This window comes from Drosophila montana, unplaced genomic scaffold (assembly GCF_035044405.1).
Source record: "Drosophila montana isolate Dmon_TW-CO22-7 unplaced genomic scaffold, ASM3504440v1 contig_3216_1, whole genome shotgun sequence".
Taxonomy (NCBI): Eukaryota; Metazoa; Arthropoda; class Insecta; order Diptera; family Drosophilidae; genus Drosophila; species Drosophila montana.
In genome coordinates this window covers 1003136-1026348 of record NW_026998096.1, presented here as the reverse complement: position 1 = coordinate 1026348, position 23213 = coordinate 1003136, and the positions used below count along the sequence as shown (strand labels likewise).

General features: G+C 42.8%; 1 protein-coding gene and 1 long non-coding RNA gene across 6 annotated transcripts in view; both read left to right on the top strand.

Moving 5' to 3' along the window:
• Positions 1–23213, top strand: part of Ten-m (teneurin transmembrane protein Ten-m) — a 153290-nt gene that overhangs the window by 51931 nt on the left and 78146 nt on the right. The window lies entirely within an intron of this gene.
• Positions 1731–4867, top strand: LOC135432948 (uncharacterized). Its single transcript, XR_010436996.1, has 3 exons — positions 1731–1818; positions 1878–1931; positions 4325–4867. It is a non-coding gene; the product is annotated as an uncharacterized LOC135432948 (long non-coding RNA).

Sequence of the window (23213 nt, the reverse complement as noted above, 5' to 3'; positions counted from 1 at the left end):
TGAAACAGACAAGATATACGCAAGCATGTATATTTTATATTCCTTGCCGCAGGGCAAAACTGTCAAATAATTATCTACACACGGCTGCCTGTTTTTATTATTCATGGAAACGATTGTGTTGATTTGCATTTATAATCTGCCAGTTGTCAATGAACTGACAAATCTTCGATAATAAGCATTTGATTACATTAATTATTGCTTTCAAGGCGTCTGCAAGCCCTCTAAGCTTTGTTTTTAAGCTTACTGCCGCGAAGATGGTTTAAACATTGTTCATATTATGAAAATTTAACAAAACACCAGTCAGATACATGCGGAAAGTCGCCCACAACATCATTCAACATGCAACATGCTACAGCAGCAACAACAACAACACTGACAAGAGCCGCCTTTGTTTCAGTTTCGTTGCCCGGAGTTATTGTTATCTTTATATGTGTGCCACATTCAGTTTTGTTTATAAATATTTCATTTTGTGGCAAACAATAGGAGTATGACTAAAACAACGCCAGGCACTTCCGCATTTGAGCTAATGCTGTACGCCCCCTACACCCGCCCAAACGGCCGTCCGCCCATCCGTCAGCCTCGCCTGGACTCAGTGCAGCAGACGCTTCCGCATGCTGTGTGACTCCTCCCGCCTAGAGTCAACAAAGAAGCTGACGCCTTGCACTTGTGCCCTACTAGTCTTAAGCTCAGTCACAGTCCGAGTTCCCGTCTATTTTGTTTATTGAAGTCGCGCGAGTACTGCGGTTGACGAGCTCAAGTAGGGGTGGGCTGGTCTGGCCTTTTAAAGAGGGACAAGTTGAAGCAACAAGATTTTGTAATTTTCCATCTGCTGACATATGTAGTTCATTAGTTCCCCGTTTGCCATGGTTCTTGTTGTTGTTGTTGATGATGTCTGTTTTTGCATATGAATCGTACACAAGATTTGAATTAGTGCTGTCAAATCTTTGTCATGCATCATAGCGCTGGCTGGCAACATGAAGCCTCTGGCGCACATCAGAGGGGTCATGTGCCACTCAATCAAAGTATTTGCCAAGAATAGCTTTAAAACAATTGTTCCACGCAAAAGCTCGCCTCCGCAGCGACCATCGATGCTGATGATGATGAAGATTATGTGTCGGGCATAGTTATAGCTCTGCAGCGCACTAGTTTTACCAAAATGCCAAGCCAATTGGCGATGCCGAACGCAGGGCAGGAAAATTGATTGATTAGCGCACAGCAAAACGCGGATACGGATTCCGGCCATGTAATATTCATAAGGGTTGCCCGGTCATCGTCCATTGAACGAGAGCCAGATGAAGCGAGTGCGTGCCGGGTCTCATTAATATTTAGCTCGCAATCTAGCGCCAGCTTTTGCGGCATAATTAAAAGTGACTTTTCCAGGCAACCAGCTCTACTGCCCCTCGCCCAACTAACCCCGCTCTAACGCGAAACTCGGGCGCAAGGTTGGGTAATGCGATAAGTTTTTCGTCAATGTCGACATCGTCGTCGGCCTTCTAATGGTTGACAGTTGCTCGAAATGATGATGACAGTTTAGATGAATTAGTTTATTCAGTTTGTTGTTAATGCGTCTAATTAATGCCTCAACTTTAGCTGTGAGCTGTTCTATAACCAAATCCTCCCACTCGCCCATTCCTCAGATAGTTGCCCAATCCAATCAATTTATAAGATATACATATGTCTGATGCCTGAATAAGAAATGTTATATCATCATTTACATGTCGGCGCACTCAGAATTTCTTTTTATTGACACTTCAAAGTGCACGACATAAAAATTATATTAGTTTCAACAGCAAAGAATTATAAGTCCAATGTTATTCGGTAGTAAATATAAACACATTTCTAATATGAACTGACATAAAACCTGAAAAAGATCTCAGAATTTCCATCGTAAATCAGCTGACTCAGTGTGCTCTTCCAGAGAAAAGAGAGAGGTGAGAGAAAGAGAGAGAGAGAGAGAGAGAGAGACGGGCAGTCGAATGCTGACAGCGGAATCCCGAGGAGAATAAAGCGCATTTTAGTGGCACTTAATGCGTACATTTATTTTATTTTATTTATTTATAACGCATCCCACTAATAGAAGGCATTTTTCATTTTTCTCGGCAAGTGGAGTTTTCTGTGGGCCCACACGAAATTACATAAAATATCAATTAGTGCGTTATTGGGGAGGTCGCCAGCCCAACCCACTTTCTGGGTACTTTATTCTTTGACCCAATTCAGTTGGGAGTTGCGAGAGACAACCTCCCAGCATCCAGCACCCAATATCCAGCATCCAGCAGCTGGCATTGTTTTTAGTGCATTTTCACACTCAAATTGCGCCATAAAAATTTATATTAATTTCAATATTAGGCTCATTAACATGCCCTCCAGTGGAATCATAAAAGCACACAGACAAGTGGCTGAGGAGACACAAGTAAATGTGCTGTAGTCGGGTGTGATCGACTAGGAGATAGCCTGTACTCAGCGGCGAGCTGATGTTTCAACGAGAAACTTTTAGATCAAACTATTTGAGGTCTCGAGGATTTGAAATTAAACTGATTTCCTTGGGCAATAGAAGCATCTACATATGTTCCAAATATCAAGTATCTAGCTCTTATTGTCTCTAGGTTCGAGCCGCAGACAGCTTGATGGACAAGGCTATTCACACAGATCTAGAATATATACGGGCCATACTACCCATTTTGAAAAGCTACAGGGTATTGGGAAAAAATTGAAATAAAAGTCTGAGCAGAAGACGATGATAAAGATGGAAATGTCTTAAATTTGAGTGACTTGTGCGACATGTACAAATCGTAAAGTCAAGTCTATAAATAAAATATGTGCCCTATCAGAGCAGCAGCAGCAACATCCAAAACTATTAGCCCCTCGCCCGCTGTCCGTTGCTCAAGTGGCAACGAAACATTTTCAACGAAACGCATCAGAAATGCAAAAATAATCAGCTGACATCGCAGCAAAACAACAGAGAGAAGACAGCCAAACAGAACAGAACCGAACCGAACCGAAGTACAGAATATAACTCAACTGAAAAGACAATCAGGCCATCTGACTGGAGACCGAAGACAGCGGACTGTAGGCGACTCCAGCAGTTGACTTTGAGTGCCCTCAGCGTATTTGCGTATTATGAACTCTCGGGCAAAACAGAAAGAAAAACTTCTTATACAAATATAAAAATTCTGCGTAATCTACATCTGGCTTAGCGACAAGCCGCGGACAATGGGCCACACAAACGTAGACAGCCAGCGATGGGAAATTGCACAGCTCATAAGCTGATGAGTCCGGGTTCGTTCAGTCGGGTGGTGCGTTTTTGGCATAAATTGAAATGAACTCAGCCAATTTGATGTCCAAGTTGCAGACACAATTTGCATAAAACGCATAGTTGATAGAAATTCAACTGCGCACAGTGGGCGCAAAACCGATCCGGGGCGCAGCTCAAACATTTTATCATGAAACAACGGAAGCTGCGTCACAGCTGCAATTACAAATTAAAGGGCGGATGCTACAGCAAATAGGAATGTTTTTTCGAAAGCTCTCGCAGCTAGTTGATTTGGTTGGTTGTTTTGTTTTTTTTTTTTTACAAAAATATCTAATATTTTATTACAAAACACACACAATCGGTGGTGGGACGGCGACCAGTGCATTAACTTCCTGTAAGAATATACCCCGACTCCAAATGCAGCAATCGAGCAACCAGAGAGCTGTACTTCACCCACATAACGCAGCTGCTGAAAATGGTTAAAGAGGGTATGATGGTTTACTGCAAGTGTATGTAACAGGCAGAAGGAGGCTTCGCCGACCCCATAAGTTATATATATATATGCATTATAGATCTTGGAGTTGAATGCAATTCCCCTATTCTAGAGCTAAGGGCAGAATATACATAGAGGTATGCTAGAATAATTGTAAAGGCGCTGTGTGCAGTGTATCTTCTAGTCGGGTACGCCCGACGAGGGTACTTTTACTTCCTTTTTTACTTGTTTACTTGTAGGCGACAAAGTCAGTCGCTTGTCAGCGGCGACAAAGAGGTATCGATTACATCAACGAAACTGAGTAATTGAGTGGCCAGCAGGATGAGAAAGCCGAAAGGGGGAAGCTCATAGCAAACAGGGTAACTAAAGTTACTGATGTGTGGTAGAAAAGATGTCAGATAAAGCAGAGAGCGTGTAGAGTTGAGAAAGAGTCACGGAATGGAACAATTATCGGGGTTATTTAAGTACAAAGTAAATGGGGAAGTTTGAGTTGGAAAAGAGCTCGCTTCATATAAATCATAAACTATACATATTTCGTTTCCGTACTCATCTTGCGTTTTTCTTTCTCTTTCTCTTTCTAGGTATGTAAAATATTCAACTCGGTATTTGTCAATTAAGTGAATGCATTTTGAGTGGTCAGACGTTGCCCCATTCTTAATGGGGTTCCATTTCATAATAAAACAAGAATGACATACTTGAAATGCATTGAAAACAAACAAGGTAAAGTTTTTGGCATGAAGGCGAAACCCAAACAAATAACAAACTGCGACCCGAACTAAAGCAAAGGACACTCGTTGAAGGTCAACTGAAGGTGCCGCTCCCCCACCTACCACCCACTCCCCGCCCGCACTGCCCACCAAAAAAGAACAACAAGCCGAATAGAAACAACAACATGAGCTGCCAGTTGCCATTTTGTGGGTCCTGGGGCACCTACAGCTGCCCGACCAGGTGAAAGCAAATAAACGTGTGGCATTTATATTTGTGGCAGCAAATTTATTTAGCATGCATTTTCCACGAAACCCGGGAGAGCTTGCAGTGAGAGAGAGACAGAGAGAGCCTGATGTTGGGAAAGTGTGGCAAATGTTGTAAATTTTCACTGGCATATAAACAAACGTTGTAGAGGGCGAGAAAAACGTGCGCGTTTCCCAATTGATTTTTAGCAGCTCACATATAGAAGCCTTTGCTTGGGTGTATGTGTGGCTGTGTGTGTGTGTGTGTGCGAGGGTACACAGCTGTTTGCGTATTTGTTGAAAGCGTTTTACAAATTACTTGGCCAACATATTTTATTTGAGGTTTAATTAGTTAGCTGGCCAACAAGCAGACAGCAACATGCACAACAAATGCGAGCGAATTAAAGTAGTTTTGTTTCATTTTGATGCCCTTGCAGAGGGTATTTGAATTTTTTAACGCAGTTAGTCAGGAGACGTCTTTAATCCGTTAAAACATCTATATGCTTGCTCTGCAGCAAAAGCCCCAAGTCGATATAGTTAAGTGCATCCGATCGAACAATAGTTACATAGTTGTAAGGGGCCAAGCACAGCAACAGAGGGCTTCATTAATCTCCTTACATAAAGAGTATTTATTCATCGGGTTACCGCAGCTCTCCTGTTTTTTGTTAGTTATTTCCCTTGTTATTTGTTTTATTGCGCAAAATTTAAATCCAGTGCCAACACATTTGTTGTTCCGCTCCCAAGTTGTTCAGCTCGTTTGTATCGCTCAGATTTGTGTGGGAGACGCGCGAGGCAGGCTTATCAACCCAGTTGATGCTGCAACTGCAACCAAAATGGCGGTCATGTGTTCCTGCTACTCCCAAAAGTCCCCCCACTTAAGTATGCAATCGCTGCACACAATCCCAATACATATAAAAAGCAGCTGAGCTCATCCTAATATTCTGTTGATAAACAACTTCTGTAGCGATTCCCAGGTTATTTTGTTGACTCGCGGTTTCTTTGATTTGAACACATGTATATTTAGCTGGGGATCACTGAGATCAAAGTCATCTTGATTAGAAATTTGGAGCAGCCACAAATCATTGCGCCAGATTCGAGCTGTGCTTGTCTCAAATTTCCATATACTACTTGATAATTTATGTAGTTGCCCCCAATTGAAGTCTTAAACTAATAATTAAAAGTTCAGCCGAGCCACAAACTGGAGCAGAGACACATCCGTAAAGATCTCGGGCTACACAGTTCGAGAAATGAATTATTTTGTATTTTATCCACGCTTGAACATTAAATTAATAACAGCTGCGGTCACAGCTTAGCCTCTAACATAAACAAAATTCAACTAATGATGGCTAATAAGCTCCGCCCGCCGCGTGGGCGTGGCTAATGACGACACACAAATAGCTAGTTAATGAAAAAACTAATATAAACTAAAATTAAAATCAAAACAAAATGCCAGCAATAAATAGAACATGCAATTTCCAACGATATCCCGAGACGGACATGAATCGCATTTAAAGTCGTTTAAAGGCGGGCGAAAAATACTTTTAAAAGCGATGATCAGGCATAAACAAATAAAAGCCAACTGCCTGTCGTAGCTAGCTGTGTTGAAAGCAAAAGATTTACAAGATTTACACACGCCAACACACGCATACAGGTAGACTGTTTAATAATAAATAGCCACAAAGAGCTAAAAGCACCTCGTTCTACAACGTGAAAATATGGCGGGTTACCAAAGCGTGACAATGCATAAAATGAAGCCGCAGACTGTGGTTTTTCGGTGGGTGCAGGGCAGTATAAGCTGTTACGCTGTTTCTTTGGGTCAGATAATTGGTTATGCCAAGGCGTCAATTATGTACTCCAAAAGGTGGGCGCCAAGCCAGAAACTAAACTACTCCGCAAGCTGCCACATCGTGGGGCCGACTCCAACTTCCATTTCCAAGTCAATATCAGATATATAGAAATTTGTATATAGTTATCTCACAGCTAACCCTAAGGCGAGCAATAAAAATGTACTAACAAGAAGCAGCCCTCAAAGCAGGTAACTGGGTAGGTCAGGCATCAGATCAGAAGTAGGGTAGCACATGGTAACAACGGAAGCCAAATGACGAACGTAAAACGTTTTTCCGGTTATTTAAGAAAATTATAGGCTACATAAAAAAACTCACAAAAGAATGTGAAACCAAACGTGAAGACGCCCCCGTTTGCTCATCAGAAAGTCGGGCAATTGGACAGTCGGACAATCGGGCAATCGGACAATTCGTCAACAATGCCAGAGCTATTTTTTTTATATATGTATTTATTGGCTTGCTCTGTTTCAGAGTTCTTTCAGTTTGGCTCAGTTTATTAGCCGTAAAGTAGTAAAAATGACTTAGGTGAGCGCCAGTTGGGCTTAGGGCTTATTGCGTGGGGTCAAGAGTTAAGTGAAACCCAGCGAAGCGTGCTATTCAAATACAAAAACAAATACGACTACGAATAGGAATACAAACACTCGAACTATTACAATCCCTCCCACCTACCAAGCGGGGCACATGGTGTAGACACATGGTGTAGACGCTGCCTACACTTAGCCCAGTTGTCGCCGTTGTTGCTGTTCATGTTGTGGTTTAAATATAGACCCGTTCCATGGAATTGCTCTAATTTTATCACATGCAACTATCAAACGATCCATGGGCGTGTGCCAACGGTTCAAGGAGGGAGCCGCAAAAAAAAACACACAAACACACAACATAAAAAACGAAGGGCCAAATTTAATGGGAAGCTAAGAGCGACATGCTTCTAGTCCACAATATGGCTTGCTGATATCGGAGCCTAGGCACTTTTCTGCGCGCCTCAGTCCAATTTGTATAATTTAATAAATATGTTCTCTTATGCACATTTTTATACTCTATTAAAGTAAATGCAGTTGGATTTTTTACTTGATATTTTTCAATATTTACGAAAACTTATCAAGTATTTAATATTTTGTTGCCAAAGTCGAAAACATCTTAATTTATATTGGCGAATGTCGCAACTGAGTGAAACATGCTCTGTGTATTATTTACAAATGGCAAATCTAGCGGACTGTTGACCCCACACACACATGTCCTGCGGCAAAATTTCCTTTCTATTTATTTATGATTATTTTCTGATTTTTTTTTTGTACACAACAACAAAAGTAACAACTGACCAAGAGCATAACAAAAGACAAACAATACACAATCAGACGGCGGGTGTTCAGGGCAGGGAAATATAAAGAAGGGAACGCAGCAACGATAACAATAAGCTGAGGACTCACCAGTGGCAACAACTCCTAACATTAGGATGAGAATCAATCCGGTTGCCGGATCGGCGTTAAATGCCGCGACTCTTCGCCTGTCAGCACAATTACAAATGCGCATGTGAGCTGTTGCAGAGAGTTGCCCCGGCTACCCGGCTACCCGACTGCTCGGCATAATGGCATATTAATAAAGCAGTAATATGATATGCCAGGCGATGGCTATCGGTGCTACACGTCGTCGGGCCTGATGAAATTATTCATGCCTAAGCAAACCGGCGGTTGAGTAGTGAATGGATTTCGCTGTATTGGAATGGTCGTAATTAGTCGTAGTTATGGCAGCCACCAATATAAGTTACTAGCCGAAAGATAGAAGATAGTCAATACAAACACAAACACAAACACAAACAGACAAAGTCCGAGTGACGGGCTGCGTGTGTGGCTGGCTGGCTGGTAATTGAATACCTCGTATGTTGTTGTCGGTTGTACACATCATTGAGCCTTTAGCCCAGGAATCGCCGACCGTGGAACTCACACTTTTACCCATACTTCGAATCGGACTCAAACTACCGCTCGCTATCCAATTCGAGCTCGAACTCGAACTCACACTCGAACTCGGTCAAGCCGTCAATCAGATGGGAACCGATGCGTCGCTGCCAATGGCCCGCGGCGTGCGGTTCGCTTGCCCAACCATGGGACACGTGTGGGTGTTTGAGTTTTGAATTTCCGTTCATGCATTTTTCATGCGCCTCGATTGTGGCCCAGTAAATGGGGGCGTTATCAAGCGATTCCCAATAGTAACGAGACGCCAATATATATTTATATGTATATATGTTGTTAACAAATTGTTGCGTGTCTCTTTAATATAATTAGCAGTGACAACAACGTTGCCTGCGACTCTCGTGCCACATATTAGTGGTGTTGTCAGTTGTGTAATTGGTTCCGGTTCTGGGGTAGCAAAGGGTTTCATACCAATTGCGACTTTCAAATGACTTTCTGGGTAGCCCCACCCTTCAGTTGCAGTGCCAACTAGCTGGCCGTGTAATGGTCTTTTAATCTCAGCCGGGTAATTCCCACGTTTCCGACGACATTTCTTACTTTCTCGATTTCCACAATTTCATACAGCACTATATGTTATTTGTGTCGTCTAGAATTTGTAGAATCCATTTGCATTAATGACACTCTTAATGCAGTTGTCTCAGCAGCATCCGAACGCGAGACGCGACAACAATTACGAGGGGTGGGCGCAGCCGAAAAAGCAATTGTTAAAACACTAAAGACAATAAACAACACGCACAGAAGAACAGAACAACATGTCATTTACACTCTCGGGGTACAAAAAGCTTATGGATAGAGCGCTAAAGAATCCAGAGATCTTCCAGAGATCCGCAGAGCTGACATCAGATGGCAGCAGGCAGTCAGTCAGTTTTTTCTTTTATATTGAGCTCCCTTCGGATCGATCGTCAAAAGTTGTTCAAATGCCTTTTCAGAATTGTTGTTTTTACAGCTTGTTGTATTATCGTTGATTGTTCGCGTTTTGTTTATGTTTTGTTTGTCTTTGGGGGACAGTTTCCGACGTTTGTGTTTTGTGCGGATTGTTTTTACAGTTGCCGTCGATTTTGGGCATGGAAATTGACTTTGGTCCACGTAGCGCAACTTTTTAAACCATCCAGCAAATTAAGGGCATTAAAAAGTTCCACGTACGTTCACACACACCACAGAGACACATGTGTGTGTATGTGTGTGTGTGGAGATATACTTAGTTGGAATGCAAGTTTTTCAATTTTCACGTACTTTCGACACAGCAGAAGCTTAAAATTCAGCCAAAACTTTCCACGATTAGTTGGCCATTAGGTGGGTGAGGGACTATAGCAAAGTTTTGGCCAGTTGGCAGAGAGCTCCTACGTATGGTGGGGCGTGAGAGCAAACATTAATCATGGGATGCCTGCTGCACTTTTTAAATTGCAATCGGAATTCTGTTCGGCATTGGCTTTGGCTTTGGCTTTGGCTTTAGCTTTAGCTGTGACTGTGGCTCTTGCTGTGGCTGTGACTTCGCCTGCCGATATCAAAGTTTTGCCTTCATTTGCATATCGCACAAAAAGTTACGTTATCATTTTACTGGCACAGTCTGTCTCTCTCTCGGTCTTTCTCTCTGTATCTCACCCTCTCTCTCTCTCTCTGCGCTTCAGTCGACAGTTGACTCCGGTCCAGTTCAGCCAAATCCCCTTTCTGGTAACTCTATCGAAAGTCACATTGGATTAAAAAACAAAAACGGATGACCCCCGCGCGCTCTCCCTCTCTCTGTATGTCTCGTAAAAAACGGCAAAATCAATTTAAAGTTTTGTTGCATAAATTTGCACCGCATTTTTCGTAGCTGCAACGAACAAAATTCTGGGAGACCACCGAGCAAACCGGCGCGTTAGATAAAGTTCTCGGTTTTAAAGTAACTTTCTCTCGTTCTCTCTCTCTCTTTCTTTCTTTCAAATGCTGCCTCGTGTTTTTGTGTGGGTTTTATTTTAGTTTTCAATAAAGCACTTTAATTGTTGTGTCTGATTTTTTTTTCGGCCACAACAAGTTTTTCTTTCCATTTGAATTAATTGATTAGCATTGCCAGTGGCATTCGAATTTGTCTAGAAATTGGAGAACAAATCGAGTGCCAGTACAAATTATTTAAAAACCAAATCTGTTTTCTCTGACTGAATACAAAATTTGCAATTATTTCGCCTCAAATTTGCAGACTTGCATGATTAGTTGCAAATTGTACACACGCACACGCATGCACACACAGACACATTTTTGTTGTCTTCGTAATGGGGAAAAACAGACCGACAAACATTTTTTAATTAAACCTCAAGCAATTACGAACGCTGCAAGTCATGAGGCGGCACAAAGGGATAACAACGACAACGACACCTCACACAGTTTACACTCGAAATGACATGCAAAGAGCCCGAGCCCGATCCCGAGCCCAAGCCCAAGCCGAGGGCTGGCGAGACGTTGGCAATGCCAAATTTTGGAGCCCGAAAACTGCAAGGCGAGGGCGGGAGCTGGTACACCCTGTGGCTTTGTGCGGCACTAATTGATGTGGCAGCCTGGCTGTTGCTGTCTATATGTCCATGTCGCTGACTGTCTCGCTCCTCAGTGCCATCTCGTTCAGCTCACACTGCAGCTGACATAGATTTGCTCTACAGCGGCAGAAGCAGCAACAACATGGAGCAGAAAGGAGCTGCTGCAACAGCTGTTGAGGAGGACGTCTCCAGCACTTGAACGAAGAAACTGCCACAATTTTCTAATTATTTGCAAAATTTTATGCCAACGAAAAGGCGAACACAGAATGCAGCCCCATTTGGGGACGGCACTTACACGCACACACACATACACAGTGCGAAGCGTGTGTTGGTGTGGGGGCGTGCTTGTGGAACGCCAAGTTTTATGCAACATTTTTGGTTGCCGTTGCCAGCAGCTGTTGCAGTGCGGCAACAATAACGAAACGAACGAATTTTTGCAGCTGTGCAGCAAGTGTTGCACCCACGCCCCCAACACGCCCGCGCTTGAAAACTTAGCCTGCGTGTGCGTGTGTGTGTGCGTATGTGGCTGTGTGTGTGCTAAATTTTACATTAGTTCGATTTTCATTTCATTTGCTGGCAGTTTTTTTTTTTTTTTTTTTGGTATAAAATTTTCAAAATGACGCCAACGTCATCCACATATTTTTAGCCTTTTTGGCCATTTTGCCGCTGGTTTTCTCCATTTCTGTTCACTATCTCTCGCCCACTTTGGCTGTTTTTGTGCTTTGCGATGCGTGCATTTTAACTTTTGCTGGCTCAGCGAACGCCCCAAAAAGTATGCTGCAAACTCTCTGCCGACCCGTTTTACGCTTTTCAAAACCAATTTCCAATCACGCAAATGGAAACGCAAACAAATATTAAAGTTTTGCCTTAACCAAGAGTTTAGCATCTTTTGTGTTAAAATTCATTCATTTAATGTTTAGCAAAAATATCTCGCACGATAAAAAATGCGACTAACAAATGCCATCATAAGCCGACAAATGACAATTAATTGCCTGGCCTAATGAATGCCCACAATAAACTACTCAAAAGACACAAAAACGGGTTATAAAACGCTGCCAGCTGATGCGTTACACAACAAACCAAAGAACTGGGCGTGCCAAGAGCCACATGGAAGCACACAGGTAGCAACAAGAGATACGCAAATTGAATTCGGTGAGAAAAAGACGCAGCATTGAATCAAGAAATAAATAAAAAAATAAAAATAAACAAATTCACGCTTCATTAAGTTTTTATCCAACGAAATGTGCGCGCTCAAGCTCAAAAAAAAAAGAAAAGAACCTACAAAAAATATAAAAAAAAAGCAAAGAAATAAGTTGACACACTTATACGTGGAAAAAGAGATAAAAGAATAAGTCGCATTAAGGTAAATACAACAGTCGGCAAGTTTAGGAGCTATGCGCGAAGGCAGCAGAGAGTTTCCTTTATTCCTTTTAGAGGATATTCAAGTTTTATCACAGAAAATCGAACGCATTGACGGAAGCATTTTCAAACACGACGAACTGAGTCCTTTTTCTGTTAATACAATCTTGTCCTTAATATTTGATAAGCTAAGATTAGATTTGGCTGGGTTATGCAGACCGCTTGCTGCGCATGGTCGAATTTCGGTGTCTGTTGTCTAGAGTCTGTGAGACCAGCTCTTGGGATTGAAAAAGAAGATCATATTCCCCACTGGCAACTGCCCAGTTCTTTAAGAAATGACTTTCCTACAAATCGAGTACGTTTGCTCACAAGTAAATAACAAGATGTTGGTAACATTCCGTCTTCTCTTCCTTTCTGCAGCTAAGACGTAAGTCTGGATGACGAAGCTGCGTCATCTTGCTTATCCTTAATGGGCAAGATCTAAGGCAATTCAGCCAGAGAGTCCGCGGTGCTTGACATTTAGACTTAGCGATTCACTAAGCCCCCTAAGAGAAACTCTCCAGTACATTCTTAAAGTATACATGTTATATGTATAAAATATACTATATTAAAATGTTGTCAAATTTTAGTCAGTTTTCTTATTTGATAAACTAAAATTACTATTACTTTGCATTAAATGCCTTTTGCCAACAATTTGACCCAAATCTACAGGAATATTATAAGTTGAAAGAGTATCCAGGTATTTACGTAATTCTGTACAGTTATAGATACAGCCACATTTTGTTGCAAATAGTCAGTCCTATACTAACTTTCAACAATGGGCTCGTTTCTAGCGTACATCTCAGGTTTGGTGTGCGCGAAATTGTCTTAAAGCATTTCAAATGAATGCGGCTACCGAATTGAGCGAGCTAACTGCTAAAAGTTGATTTTCAAGTTAATTATCAGTTGGCATGTGCGGCAAGTTTTAGCTGTAGCTGTTGCTGTTGCAAATAACTAACCGGCAACATCGGCAGCAACAGCAGCGACGACGTTTTAATTGAGTTTGGCATCCATGGCAGCTGCGCTTCGAGCGCCTTAGCCAAGTGGAAGACGCGGTTGCGTTCAAGTTAAATAATTTCATTACAAACAAATTGGTGTGTGTGTGTGTGTGTGTGTGTGTGTGTGTTTGTGTTATGTGTGTAATCGTTGGGTAGGGGGCGTTAAGTGCTTGCAATTGCTGTTACAAGAATCTGTGGGTGGGGCCTCGTGCTCTGTTCGAGGATGCAGCTGGGATGCGCATCCGCATTCAAATTCGTAAAAACCGCATCCATTGCCTAGTCCCCATGATCGACGGGCAACAGCAATAACTGGCGATTTTCGAGTGCTATGCACAATACAAATTAACTGGAGCAGCAATAACAATGCAAAAGCCATCAAATTGGTGCTAACTGTGTGCCGGCAGCTCCTCCGGCCACGGGGTCAGCCTTATGGCGGGCTATGGTCGATTTTGGTCGGCAACTGCAATGCATACATAGATATATTGTATATTGCATTTTGGCAGCAAGGGTGAGCTGAAATGGTCGCTGTGCGCATTGGAATCTCGCCTGCTCCGATTCAGTTTTATTTTTGAAGCGACATGCACTGGGGCGTCATAAAAATTGATGGATGCCCAGCCCAGAGCGGCGCGACTATCGCAGCAGAGTGGGAGCAGGATAAAATACTGCTGGCTCTGGCCCAGTTTCAGCACAATAGAATTGATCGGCGTTAAATTTGAAATAATATGCAGTCCGTCTTTTTTTTCGGGTTAGTTGGAATCCATAAATTTGGTATTTCGCCTTGACAAGTATTTATAGAGCAATCGAAGCTGTTTCGCTGCGCTGTCATTGATTAAAAACGGAAATGGGCAATTGTTAAAAATGGGAACTAGTCGCATCTCTCGCGGCGCACAATTCCAGTGCCCATTACGGAAATGTAAGAAAAATATTTGGACAGCGGTCTCATTCTAGTGGAGCCTGCGTCTCCAAGCCCAACCCTTAAAACGGCAATCGAACTGTAAGGAAGCAATGCCAAGAAAATGACGACTGCAGCTTTTCATTTTTTAATGCCAGCTCGCGATGGGGCGGGCGCGCTGGTCGTGGCGGGGCGGGGCTGGCCACTTCACTTGTCACAATGACAAGGACAGTCGCTAGAGATAGAAAAATGATTGTAAGAAAAAAAGCTCGGCCATATCATTTTCCTTTGTCATTCTTTTGTAAATACGAGTGGAAGAAGTCTCGAAACTCAACTGCAGTGGCGAAATTTTTGTTTCATTCCGACTGGCAGACAAGAGATCCTTAAAACGGCCAAGCACTTGAGGGGTCAGCGAACTGACGGACCAGCCAGCCAAACAGCCAGTCCTTGAATCAGTCGGAATTTGTAGCTCTAAAAAATATTTTTGTTCATTTACATAACTCATCCCTAATAGTTGTGCAATGGTTTGCTGTTTAATAGTGTGATTTTTATGGTCTGTTATTACATGCACGCCAAATGCAGTGGAAAAACTTGCTCTAGCAACTAGGGAAAACTGGGGGAAAAACTGTATTCGGCTGACACTTTTGCGATAATTTATGTAATTGTTGGTTTTGTTTTGGTTGGCGATTCAGCACTTGGCAGCGAGCTTGGTTGCCTTATGGGCCACTCGGGTGTGGGGAGGTGGCAAGCGCCTGCGCCTAAAATGCGGCAAACATTTTATGCGCTTGCTTATTTTATTGCCTTTGGCATTTCGAAGCATGCAGAACCATAAACATGGTTACCAAAAATTGCTTTTGTCGCATTTCCTCGACACATTTGGCGCGCTTTCAAAATGACTGTTGATAAAGGACACTGCAAGGAGAAGAGGAAGAGGATGCATGCAGATCAGAGCGCTTAAGCTCTAAACGGTTGGCCTAAAGTGTGGCCTATGCTTGACTAATCGCACTCCAATTTGTGCCGCTAAGCTAATTGCCACGCCCCAACAATGGCTCAAGTTAAGGTGGGCCGGTTTACGTTAACCTGGGGCTGGATGGGTGTTTGAGAAGTCGATGCCACTGACGAGGCTTATCGCTGAATGCGCTGAAGCGGCCTCTTGACCGACCGCACACAAAACCCGACCGCACTCTTGGTTGTGGGCATGCACAAGGACATGGCTCAAAGCAAATAGCTTCAATTGTTTTAAGCAGCTTTCTTAATTAGACACTGTGACTATCGGCAGCTTCAACTTCACTGGCTGCCCACACACACCCACACAACTAACCCACCAACTAACTAACGAACTTATAAAGCGAACTTAGCCAAGCCGCGGGCCATTGCACAGCATGAAAGGACTCGTCTTCAAGTGATAATTTAGCACGTACAAGGGATGAGCAGATGCCGGACTTGGAGTCCAAGTTGCGGTTCCAGTCCAGAACCAACTCCGTGGCACGTCGCTTGTTTCATAATAATCAAGTACTGTCAATTCTCGAGCCTCTGGCATAAATGTCAACGATTTGATAATGGAACCAAAGCTGGGGCCAGCGTCTGGCGGCGGGGAGAGTGCGTGACAAATATCAGCTGGTCCTTGAGCACACTCCTCCACATTAGTTGGCATTTGTTTTGGTTTGCTGGCAAAGAAACCGAAGCGAAAAAGTGTACAAAAACAGCCAAGACAAATATTTGAAAAATTGCACACATAACGAAAGCTGTTAATGTCAGCGAGGGTTGCTTGGACCGGCCAGCAAGCACATACTATATATCCTGGAACAGGACCCAGGACCACTTGAGCAGCCGTTGACGCGTGCTATCGATTTGCCATGCCGCACACAACAACAAATAAACCAAAAAAGCAACAACAAAAATAATAATAATAATAAAGAAAAAAGAAAATGGTAGCTTTGAATTCAGCAATTGCGTTTGAATGACGGCTTATTTCGCAGCATCTGCACTTTTCGCTCTATTTGCTTATTAAATTTGTTGAACTAGCAGCGAGAACAACAACAACAACAACAACAGCAACAACTGAAGCCACAAGCCGCACCCATTCTCCATGCGCCTTTCCACAAATAACACACATTTTGTAGCATTTCCTTTCAATCTATTTGAGCATTGTGTGTGTGCGTGTGTGTATGGATGTGTGTGTGTGTGTGTGCGTGCGTGTGTTTGCATTTATTTGCCGCTTTCATTGGCATTTATTTTTGGCACTCAATACACTCAACCGGGAGGCTTCCATAAGTGAAGTTTGCGGTGTTGCTGGTTTGGCCTGATTTGGCTTTTATGAAGCTGCCGCCAAACACATTTCATCTTTGACGGCGGGCATATTGGTGTATCCGGTCCGTTTGATACGCAATTCGAACAGCAGCAATATTATTAATTATTTGATCAGTTTTTAATTTTGAACTGCCCCAACATTTGCTCTTTAAACCCTCGCCAAATAGCTCTAATTGTCATGAGCTCCCTTGAATATCTCTCTCTCTCTCTTTGTGTGTGTATATCCCTTGGGTATTTATGTGAGGATGTGTGTCTACTTGCAACGTATGCTACCCAATGTATTCAAGTTGTGCTGCAGCGTCTTGCCTCAGATGGGATTCGCCTTCAATTTTGTTGGCTTCTTTTCTTATTTTGCCATCTAAATCGACTTTGCCTTTGTGCGCTTGTATTGTGCTACAAGTATGTATACAATATGGCATTTCTGTAAGCTACACACACTCACACACACATATGTGGACTATTCGCAGCTTCTCTCTGGGCTCAGCCCCATACACTTGCGTTTTCAATTTGTGCGCTTTAATAATTCACAATTCAATAAATGCTAACAAATTGACATTGTCCAAAATGTTGTATGGATTTTCCTTTTTCCTCGGCTTTTCTCTACCAAACAACCCTGTAATCATGTGAGCGTCTTGGCAGTCTTTGTGACGGAGGCGGAAACGGGAAGCAGGCAACCCAAGCCCACCAATTTCATTGCCGGGGAATTAACTTGAGCGACTTTTATGTCAATTCAATACATTTCATTTACTTCGCAATCCGGGCTCGTCGAGCGAGGGAGGAATGCTCCGTTGTCTTCTAACGCATACGCTTCGTAGCATATTTTCGCCAGTCCAGTTGTAGTTTTTGCGCAAATTTTCGGAAAATTAATTTGTAATTTTCGTAAGTTGCCAGCCAGTCGGCTGCTGTCAACGTCATTTTGGCCAGGATTCGTGCTCGGCAAATATCCTGCGGCGCTCACAAATTATGTGCAAATAAATTGCCATTTGTTAAGTGGCTTTGCATAAGAAGTTCGCCTCTGCGGAAGCTCCTTCTACGGATGTTCTATGTGTTCAGAGTACTGTCTGTCGTGTCCGTCAGCCAACTTTGGCATTATTAGATCGCACATGAATATGTAAGTTGGCAAATATGCCATATACACTTTATTCATGTTCAATTTATTTCTATTAATAGTCGGCCGCCTGAATTTTGTATGCTTTTTATCGGTAATTTCAATAGAATATTAACCACGTCGGGCTGTCGCAGACATACCACGAAATTGGGGGATGATTTGGATAAAGTCTCTCAAGTTAATTAAAGTCTATGGAAAGGTAAATCAATTGCATGAAAACTTTTATTACCAGTACAATAGATGCCAAATTGCCTGGAAATGACAATTGCTGAGCGCATTTGCCAAAGTACCAAAAAGATAATAATAATAATTTGTGAACAGAAATTTTGATAAATTCACACCTAGCTAAAACTTCTAAGTAAACACCTTGGGTTTACACCTGTAATCATTGCTAGACATGCAGAGTTGCCGAAATTAGCATTCAATTTACAGTTTGAACTCGTTATATCAAAATTCTATCAGACAAAAGCCAAGTAATCAGCTTAAATTATGTGAGCCCTAAGATCCAGCAACAAATATTAAACTAAAGATCTTACTATGTTTTAATTAATAAAACTCGTTACCGGCAACTTCTTCACGCTTCACAGCAATCATCTTTCATTAGAGAACAAAAAGCCAAGAATAGGGCCAAAAGCAGCCGCAAATAAGAGTGCTCTAGTCGAGAGTGTCCGACTAGCAGATACCCTACACGCAGCTAAACCTACATTCTTTATTAGTTGAATATATACATGTACACATACAAATTTAAGTATTCAGCAACTGAATAGATTTTCATAATTGCTTTTCCTGTTTTTCGAGAAAAGCATTTGATATAATATAATAGTATTAAGAACCTATATTCTAAATTCAAACTCTTAAGCTCTTATAGTCAGTATCATATACGAATATATATATTTAAATATATCTATATATTATATATATATTATATATATTTATATATAGATCGAAGTATAGATTGGCAAACAGTTGATACAGGGTATGAACATTTTAAACTTCTTTCGAAAAAAGTTTTAAAAAAACGTTTATTGCCTTACGAATTCTGCATAAAGTACAAAGAACATAATTAATTATACGGACAGGCGTTACAAACTTCCAGCGGAGACGCAACTGAAGAAGCGTAAAAATTGTCCAAAAAGAAACAATAAAAAAAATCATAAAAAACATAAATAAATAACAGAAACAGAAGAGAAACAAAACGAAAAGAGAAACCATTGAACGGCGTTCAGTTTTTTACCAACATCCAAAGCGCTAACTAATTACAAAAACAACAAGAGCAAACGCCGCCGCCAGGTTAAGCGCCTATCGAGCAACAACAGTCTATCTACCCATAGATACACATATATTCCTTTCATACACACATCTTACATACACACCACAGGCGTGTCGGTCGTCATCAATGGCGGGGTACAGGAGGGTTGGAGGAGGAGCCACAGTGCTAATGTCCATGCCGCTCCGAAGTCATTTATATTAATTTTAATAACATTGTTAAGCCGCAATGCGCCTAGGATTTGGCCGAGACGAGCTAGCCGAAGAATCCAAACTTCGAACAGCCGTTCAGACAGTCAGTCAGCCAGTCAATCGGTCGGTTAGTCGGTCGCTTGGGTGTTAACGACGAAACACTTTTCGGCTTATGAATTTTTGAGCAGATAATCAAGCACTAAGGCAGCGCTCAGCGTAACCATGTCCACATCCATGTCTACGCCGCATATTAAAAACAAATTAGCGTTTTGTCCGGCTCAACTGGTTAGTTCGTGGAGCAGAGGGGGGCAGCTGGGAGGATGCAGGCGCTGGGGCCGTGTAAATGGATTTTTAAATGCATTGGCATTGCAAGTGTCGAGCTGCAAGCTGCGCGAGCATCGCGTGTCAGCTATATATGCATTATTTTGAGCTTTGATTATAATAAATTCGATAAATTCGCGATTTGCCATTGGCAACGGGTCGAGTTGCATTGCAATTAGCATGAAAATGGTTTTTAATTGACCCATAATGCGGTCTGCAGACCCCAGAGAGCTGGTTAGTTAGCGCCAGCATTTGATTGGGTTAGACAACGAGCCGTTGGCCACATGACCCGCTGCTGGGCTGTTCAATTATTTTGATTTTTATATTTGCGGTTAGCTCGCTGATTGCGATCTATATTTGCAAATAAAAGTTGAAGCGAAGGCAGATGCCAGCTGCATTCAACATTGACTTAACCTTGGTTTTAATGAACCCAACCGAGAGATTTCTTCGGTTCGGCTACCCAAGATCTGACAACAACAGCGACGCAAAGTTTGGCATATTAATTACTTTTGTTTTTTTCGGGGTGGCGGCATCTGTGGGTCAGAAGTAGAACTATTCGGCAGGCTTTGGGCTGGTGGCCCTTCTCGCGATAATGACCCCTGCCAGGCCAGCGGGAGTGAAAGGCGTCCGCTAAGCGCGCACACAAACCCCTCCCCCTCACCACCCAATGCTGCGTTGCGTACTTAGCACTTTCCCGGAAGAAAAAAAAGACAGCCCGAAAAAACCTCAACCAGCATGCTGCTACTGCCACACTCTGCGTCGGTAATTAATCATCATTACATTTTCGTAAACGGAGCGGATTTTAAGTGGGATTTGCAGCTCAGCCGACGGCAGCTAGTCCATCCAGACAGACAGACAGGCCGACAAACCGACAGGCGGGCAGACAGTTAGCTATCTATTGGAGCCCCATAACATGCTCATTTAGTAATGATTCCTCCGGATCGACTCTTCTTTTGGCAGCCACTTGAGCGTATTTTGTGCTCGCCAAATATCCGCATGTCCACCATTCATTCACTTCACCCAACCCGAACCCACTTTTCTGTCTGTGTAGTCGTTGCATTGACAGCTGGGGCTGCTTATCTGTCCTGCATTTGACATTTAGCATTAAAAACGCTTTAATAATAACGCAATAATAATACCCACAACCCTCAGCTCACAGCTTGTAACAATTCTTGCTGGCGATGGCAAAAGACAGAGCCAGATATTTATCATTTCATCAATCAAATGGACGTCGCACTCAGTCGGTTGAAGCATGAGGGCCGGTGGGGCAAGAGGGAGTCGGTGGGGCAAGTGGGTTGCTGGATGCTAAAAGAAAACTTTTCATCATTTAATTTTGCCGCTACAATTACGCAAGTTCGGAGAGTCGCAGTCAAGTCTGGGTCCGCGTTGCGAGTCCTTCAAAGCATCATCAATCTCTTTTAGTGTGTAAGCAAAATGGTGGCCATTGACAGGACAATAACGGCAACACACAGCGAAACTTATCAATTACAATGGCCGCCATTTTGTTTAGCAGCAGCAGCACAGGCGCAAACACACACACACAGGCACACACATATGCAATAGCAAACACATAAATCTCATAAATGCATGTCATATTTAAAAGCCAAGCGAAAAGCCCCCCAAAAGTTGCGCCCTTGGCTTTGTCATAGATTCTTGTTATAAGTAGTTGTTCAGTAGCTGCTTGGGACCGGGACCGGGACCGGGACTGGGATTGGGATTGGACTTGGGCTCCAGCTTGTGCTTGGGCTTTAGTTGTGGTTTCGGTGTTGAGCAGCAATCTCATTTGTTGTTGCTTGGACTTGGCTTTTGTTGTTGCTGCCGCTTCAGCTGCCGCTGCTGCTGCTGCTGCAGTTGAGTAATGACTTAAGCTGACATTTCATTAGTGCGCATTAAGTGTTCTGCGAATGAGTTTGACTACGATGAGACACATCCGACACTCTGCACAATAAAGCACAGATGACTGTGTCTGTGCGTGTGTTTATGTGTGTGTGTTTGTGGCTGAGCGGAAAGGGGGTTAATTGAAGTTAGTTTTTAGCATAGCCTTGCCTTAATTAGTTACCATAATATGAACAGATCTGGAGCACTCGAGCAACGCAAAACCCTTTGCTGGCCAATGAATGACCCAATTTTATACAATTTCCAGCACACACTCGACTCGATTCGACTCGTCTGTTAATTAAACATTACTCAAACTGACCGCAGGCTTTAAAACTTGTGCGAATGCAGTAAAATAATTAATTGAGTGGCAAATACAACCGATAAACAACGAATCGAAATAGTTAACTAGTCGGTTTGGTGGGTGGGGGTTGGATGGACAGTTTGCTGTAAAGCTTGCAGCTTATTAAGTTTTAATTGCATTTCGAGTGCCACAAACAAATACGACTGTCAGTTGCCCTATAAAGCTGCAGAGCACACGAAAATACAGTTGACGCACAAATAGTTATTGGGCATGCAATTTTTATTAAGTTGGGCATTCTTTGCAGGGTATTCGATCTGACAGCGCCCTGGCTGTGCACGAATAAATGAATATAAAATTCAAATTCAAATTTAAATTAAATGAGCTTGGGGCAATTCAGGTCGGGCCATGTCAGTACAGGCTTGGCTCTCTCAAGTGGGCAGGCCACTCGAGTGGCCACAGCGCCACTTGAGCGAGCCATGGAAATGAATGGAACTGACCACGGACTGGCTGGCTGCCCGCCTGCCTGCCTGCCTGCCTGCCTGACTAACTGACTGAATGAGTGAATGAGCAACTGAACGAACCATTTGCATGCACACAAAACATTTGCAAAAATGGCAAACGCCGCAACTAAGTAGAGCAGAGCCAGGGCCTGGGGAGTGTAGGGCCAGCTGGTGGACAGAAAGAGTGTGGACTCCACTAGACTGCAGGTCAATTAATTAAGGGTAAATTAAGTGCAGCTCTAAAGAAGGGAAGCCGCTCCAGCTGCTCCTGCCGAGCTGCTTAGCGATTTGAGTGGCAAGATTATGAACTCGAGCCGGCTCCAAGTGTATTGCACAAATCCTCGACTACCTACGCATGGAAACGCTTTAGTATATTGCCCGGAAGTGGAAAAGCTTGCGAGTGGTAAATGGTAAATAGGCAGCAACAATGAACATCCACATCCAGTATGGGCGTGTTCGCTGCCACTGATGAAGGCCAACCCGCTTGATGAACTGCTTAGTCAAGTCCTGCCCGAACAGGACTATAGAGGCAGCTCGAGTTCATGCGGATAAAGCTGGCATACATTTGTATTTGTCGGACTGGCATTCGCCCGACATTAGCTTGAAGCTTGCGCCGAGTCGCTGTTGTTAGTATAAATGAGCCGTCGAATTGATAAAGAAACATGGACAGGAAATGCAAGCAATGTGCTCAACAGGAAGCAACTGAAACTGGTGCATGCTAACTGGACTCAAAAATTGCAAAGCTCTTGCCATATGTTCTTTATATCAAGCTAGCTGTTATCCAAAGCACAGTTTATTTTGGTCAGTCAGTCTTTAATTTTATAATATGCTATAATGCATTTGCAATTATAAATTTCTCTCGTCTTTGAGCTAGCGACCTCTCGCTCAGATTCATGACGTAACGTTCGCAAATCAGACCTATATGGTTTTCGCCCACCTACGTAACCCTATCTCAGTGTTCATTCAGCTTCCTGGCTCAAAGTCAGTCCTTTATCTTTATCTTTATATTACTTCTCATTCATTAAGCACACTAAACTG